Source organism: Sinocyclocheilus anshuiensis, unplaced genomic scaffold (assembly GCF_001515605.1).
Source record: "Sinocyclocheilus anshuiensis isolate Anshui unplaced genomic scaffold, SAMN03320099.WGS_v1.1 scaffold1683, whole genome shotgun sequence".
NCBI lineage: Eukaryota > Metazoa > Chordata > Actinopteri > Cypriniformes > Cyprinidae > Sinocyclocheilus > Sinocyclocheilus anshuiensis.
This window is the reverse complement of record NW_015548387.1, coordinates 67947-74543: the sequence shown is the minus strand read 5'-3', so window position 1 is coordinate 74543 and position 6597 is coordinate 67947. Positions and strand designations below refer to the sequence as shown.

General features: G+C 34.7%; 1 long non-coding RNA gene across 1 annotated transcript; it reads right to left on the bottom strand.

The window, feature by feature from the left end:
• Positions 1-1977: 1977 nt before the first annotated feature.
• On the bottom strand, positions 1978-4120 carry LOC107656713 (uncharacterized). Its single transcript, XR_001630593.1, has 6 exons — positions 4104-4120; positions 3630-3792; positions 3351-3495; positions 3137-3260; positions 2452-2507; positions 1978-2313 (listed from the first exon to the last, which is right to left on the bottom strand). It is a non-coding gene; the product is annotated as an uncharacterized LOC107656713 (long non-coding RNA).
• Between the last annotated feature and the right edge of the window lie 2477 nt (positions 4121-6597).

Genomic DNA, 6597 nt, shown 5'->3' with positions numbered 1-6597 from the left:
ATCACATAATAAGGCAGAATAGTTTCTATACTGTAATAAATGCTATGTCAGTTAGCACTGCATTGTTCATATACTTTATTTATTACCTGGAGATGACTTGACAAACACAAATAAACCATATATTGTCGCAATCGTATGTATAATGTCTTCATGTTTCCAAATGTTTCTGTTTTTCTGTGAAAACAACTGTTTTCATACAGCGATAGCTGGATGCTTTTGTCCATATTAGGAATTTCCTGGTACGACTTTCTGCGCGAGAGCGCCCTCCGGCTTCCAGTATGAATGAAACATACACTGCACAGAGTGTTTAGCGCTCTGCGATGTTCATCTCGCTTTATTATTCTGGGTCCGAATAAAACATCAGATCATGCACAGTCACAGACTATCCTGTCTCTTTGAATTTAAATCTATATTTATTCACACAGGCTCTTGAAAACCTCTATGCGAACACACTTGCCCGAAAAAGTGCGGGGGACGAATTTACGTGATATTAAAAGTGGGGGGACACGTACCCCGCTTAATCTAGGCCCCTGGGCTACGCAGACACAAGTAACCCTGTTGTTCCGTCACAGATATTCAAACAGTCGCATAAGACAAACAGCAGGTGTCAAATGAGTAATTACGTTTGGAAAGGATGATCATTTGAATGCCAGAAGGAAGTTAAAGATGATCCTGATAGAGCCCTCAGGTATGTTTAATGCTATGTACACACTCTTAATTCCATAACAAACAGAGTTATCTTGAGGGCTCATCCTTATTATACCAATCTAGCTCATATATGACAGCAAACTCTCAAGAATAACCGAAAGAAAAGTGAGCTGGAGCAAATGGAATGGAAATATGTCATATATTTGGAATGGAATGTTAAATATAAAATACAAATTGGGAAAATATGGAAACATATAAATACATACGCCAGTGAAACATACTGTATGTGAATAAATGTGAAATATGGTTAAAATAAATAAAAGCATAAACCTTTAAAACTAAGTTATTACGATTGATATACGATTGATATGACTGCATTCATTTGATAAAAAACAATACTATTTTGATCAATGGCACTTGATTTGAACACACATCATTTTCGTCAGCACTTGACTAACTAATGCTAACATTTTCTTATTCTATTTGTCTTTTTTTTCTGGGAAAAAAAATGGTATGTGTACTGTGCACGACAAAAAAGAGACAGGTCTCAATGACCTTTATTTAAAATCATATTTTGCTGTGTTATATTTTTTACATTTGTAGTATTTCAAGAAACAGCATATGTATATAATAAAAGTAGCCATTAAATTTGTAACAGGCTTGGTATGTTGTTAAAGTCAGTTCTATACAATATAAACAGTATAAAATACATCCAGTAAGCAAGTAGACGAAAATGTAAATTAGAAATCAGAATCACTAACAACAATCCTGAGGTATTTGCATTTATGGAACGGATGAGTTATACCGAGTTACTCCTCCAGCATCTTGAACCAATCATTGCAAAACCCTGGATGGGTGTTTTCGGAGTAAAAGCCTTGGGAGAAACCAGGCTCAGTCGGGGGCCAGTGTAATAAGCAAGATTTTAAAATCTATACAATGTTTAATAGGGAGCCAGTGCAGTGTTGACAGAACCGGGCTAATATGGTCATACTTCCTGGTTCTAGTAAGAACTCTAGCTGCTGCATTGTGGACCAGCTGAAGTTTGTTTATTAAGCGTGCAGAACAACCACCCAATAAAGCATTACAATAATCTAACCTTGAGGTCATGAACGCATGAATTAACATTTCTGCATTTGACATTGAGAGCATAGGTCATAATTTAGATATATTTTTGAGATGGAAAAATTCAGTTTTACAAATGCTAGAAACGTGGCTTTCAAAGGAAAGATTGCGATCATATAGCACACCTAGGTTCCTAACTGATGACGAAGAATTGACAGAGCAGCCATCAAGTCTTAGACAGTGTTCTAGGTTATTACATGCAGAGGTTTTTGGTCCGATAAATTAACACCTCTGTTTTTTCAGAATTTCGCAGTTAGAAATTACTCCTCATCCAGTTCCACATAGCCTAGAGGATTCATAAGAAAATGGTGACATTAATACCTAAACTGCCTTCTGAACAGTAGACATGCATGCACAGCCATATTAATGATTATTCGTATTGCATTTTATCATCAAGTACCTAGCAGTGATCACATTTATGCATAATTTGCACACCTGGTAAGCAGTTCGTGTAAAGCTCACTGCAGTGTCTGCAAGGCTGCAGTGTGTACATTTTGTAAAATTCCTGGCATGGCTCGGACTTTGTTCTCCATTTTGTTACACCTGTATATTGAAATGAGAAGCATTAAAAAAAAATAGCATTATTACGAAGATAAAAATTCAGACATGGCAACTGAGAAATTGAATGGTATGGCACCATTTTAAGCCTATTTAATCAAATATGTAAAAGAAAATACATACTGTCAAGCCAGCAGAAGTGTGCCCTCTTTCGAAATGAGTCTGTATCCACCAGACTTCTGAATTTGGAACAAACCAAAGAGAGATTAAACAATGCAGCATCACCCTCCTCCAGGACCACATGAAGAAGAATTTCCGACAGAAATAAATGTATGCATGCATGTATGTATTTAACATGAATTCACAGTTCACAGGGTTCAAGGCTTAAGCTAGTCCCAGACTAAAATGCATGTTTGAGCTGTTTTAACTGAAAGCATATCTTAAAATATGTCTGTCTCAAGATGCACACCAGTAATGTTTTTTTTCTAAGGCACGTTTATAAAAGCTACTTAAATGTTCTAATTTAACTACGGCCTAATCCTGGCTTAATCCAAGCCCTGTCTGTGAAACCAGGCCTAAAAGTTATAAGGAACCGTGAACAGTTCCATTATATTTTGTATAGATTTTACAAAAAAAGACAACCAAGTGTTTTGCATTCACATGCTTAGAACTTCAACTGGAACACAGAACAGTTCCCCCCCCATGAAACTCCATGGAACAGAATTATACAGTATGTAAACCTGAACATAGATACACAGTCAATATCTGTAACTGCAAAATCTGCAAACAATACAAAATGACGAGGGGAGTAAATCTTAACATGGATGAAATCAAAATAAATAAATGTAACTAATTACATTTCACATACCATGATTATGGAGGTGCTTTTTAAAGTCAGGGGCACGACAAGATATGCTGGCACTTAGGGCAATGCCAATGTCACCTCTTCCTTTGTCGGGAACTCAAACAAAAGCAAGGAAAGCAATATTTTTCTAGAAAGACAAGAGCAAGTTAATACATTTTAACTTACAGCCAACATGAACAAACGTGTAAAATGCATGTGTGCTTTGTACAATGCTTACGGATGCCATTATCCTCAAAATATATGGCATGCTTTAAATGCTTTGCCTGAAAGTGTTCAGGATTTGACATCACCCCAGCTGTCCAGTGTAGGACAACTGCCTGTCCCAGAATAGATGTCATCTACTCCAAAAGCAAGTGGTACACCTGCACATGCATTGTATTAGAGAAAACAACATACCTCAAAATAGCAAAACAAACTCATTCATTTTCCCATGAATAAGTTTTTGCATGTTCTGTTCAAATTAAGTTCGTAAGATTTTGGAAATGAAATGGCTTACCTGTCATAACCGATAGTCAGGTACACAAAAGGTGAATACAGAAATAAGGGAAAGAAGGCAGAAGGCAGAGAAAGAAGAGTAGTTCTTAATAGAACTGTTTGGTCAGTTGTCATTGCAAGACGAAAAAATAAATCAATAAGGATAATGGATATCAGACAATCTCCTGAAAAATTAAACACACAAAAAGATATGGTTAGAGTTGCACGTGTATCTAATATAATTCCAGTCAAACAACATTCGCTTTATATTATTCAATAGACTCTGTTAACACGTTAACAAACGTTAATATTTGTTAAACGTAATATTTGAAGTTAATGGTAGCCCCTAACATACTAAAAGCAACGATTATACACGACTACGTTTCTACCACTAATTAGATTACATTGAACAATTAAACTAAAGTAGGCAAAGTTACACTGTCGTTCACTAAGATAACAATTATTCATTACTCCGATCACTAATTTCCGAACTTACCGCTCGAGCAATCGCCGCCATTACTAAAGTACTTGGCTGCTGTCGTAGTTATGTGATTGGTTGGTTGCGTCCAAGTTGGTCGCTACTGATTGGCTGCTACCGAATGGCAGGTCCCTCCTACCTTCCGGCTGTCAATGGCAGCCACTTCCTGCTGCCAGCTGCCGATTTTTTATCTGAACCCCTGCTGGAGACAGCTGCACATCAGAGAGCTAAGCAAGATCGGCCTAGCCATTTATCAACAAAGAACATAAATCATAAACCATTAAAAACATTCCAGCACTGAGCCTTCACATTCACTGCTTTATAATATGGTTTATATAGAATGAAGTTCAGAATTGTTTTTCTGCAATTACTTTATCCTGAAGGTCACGTTAAACACAGGTGCAGTAACATTAGTTTTTCAAAATTGGTTCATAAATTATATGAATCATATGAACAACTCATGTGATCATTGGAAATCTTATATCAAGCTTTTTTTATTTAACATTTCTTCTTATTATCAATACTGAAAACAGTAGTCCTATTTAATATTTATGTAGAAACTGAGATCCATTTTTTTATGTCCGGATTCTTTGATTAATAAAAAGGGCAAACATTTATTTGAAATAATTTTTTTTTGTAAATGTCACTTTTGATCAATTTAATGCCATCTTGCTGAATATTAATTTGAGAGAAAAAAAAAAAGTTAGTGTAAGCTAGTGTAAACCCAAATGTTTAAATGCTAATATATATCAAATAAAACTACAATCATTATACATCACATAATTCGTTTTCACAAATTGATCATTCATTTCACTCAGTGAAAACAGAAATGGGCGGGGGGGTAGAAAAGAGGAATGGTTTTAAAAGACGACTTTAAAAAAAAAAAAAAAAAAAAAGCTAAATCCTGAGCGAACAGGAATATTATCAACAAAGAACATAAATCATAAACCATTAAAAACATTCCAGCACTGAGCCTTCACATTCACTGCTTTATAATATGGTTTATATAGAATGAAGTTCAGAATTGTTTTTCTGCAATTACTTTATCCTGAAGGTCACGTTAAACACAGGTGCAGTAACATTAGTTTTTCAAAATTGGTTCATAAATTATATGAATCATATGAACAACTCATGTGATCATTGGAAATCTTATATCAAGCTTTTTTTATTTAACATTTCTTCTTATTATCAATATTGAAAACAGTAGTCCTATTTAATATTTATGTAGAAACTGAGATCCATTTTTTTATGTCCGGATTCTTTGATTAATAAAAAGGGCAAACATTTATTTGAAATAATTTTTTTTTGTAAATGTCACTTTTGATCAATTTAATGCCATCTTGCTGAATATTAATTTGAGAGAAAAAAAAAAAGTTAGTGTAAGCTAGTGTAAACCCAAATGTTTAAATGCTAATATATATCAAATAAAACTACAATCATTATACATCACATAATTCGTTTTCACAAATTGATCATTCATTTCACTCAGTGAAAACAGAAATGGGCGGGGGGGGAGAAAAGAGGAATGGTTTTAAAAGACGACTTTAAAAAAAAAAAAAAAAGGCTAAATCCTGAGCGAACAGGAATAATGATCATTATAGAGACACATCAGTTACCCCAAATGTATTTTTCAGATATTAATTCATAGTGAACTTGAAAAATGTATGGCCATCTGAAAATGTTTTAGATTTGAATATTCAGGAATTACAGGTTCCTATTGTGGCTGTTGGAAAGTCTATTGTGGATATTCTTTTAAAAGGGTGGGTAAACACTGTTCACATTAGAGCACATGTCCTGTTCATGAAGAGAGATAGCATCATTTGTACTGTAAATATGTACACGCTCCCACCTAGAAGATCCCTAACTGCATTAAGCAACATCTACAATCATAAAATTAAAGGATAACGAGTGACTCAAAGACTTATGTAGAGACTGACTGGAAATGGCATGAATGTGGATAAACAGGTTAACAAATCTGAAGAATGGGACTATTTGGCACCTAGACAAATAGACATTAGTGCTACTACAAAGCTCACAAACCAAATAACTGCTAACAATTAAATTAAATCTGCCAAATACATGGCAAAGTCAAATGGTTGTTCATACTGTACATGACCTTTAACATTCTGACAATAAAACATTCCTCTTGTAGTCTTTTTTTTTAATGACCAGAACAGACACACCCCGTCCTCCAAACCTCACGGATCCAGTTTAGCCAATTGCGTGCAGAACACAACACTACACACCTAATTCTCCAAATAATCTTTAGTTTAAGCCACAGATAATTGCTCAAGTGAAATGATGCAATACAAGAAATTCTGGCACTCTACAAGGTTGAGTTACATTGTATGATGAGCAAACATGTATAAGTATATATAATGGAAGCACAAAATTAACAATGAATTGAAATTTTAAAACAAAAACTGAAAAGAATAACCATGCAGGCATTTCCTTAAAAAAAAACGTTTGGGTTTTGCAAATGCGAAAAATTTTACAAAAACCAAAGAGGCTT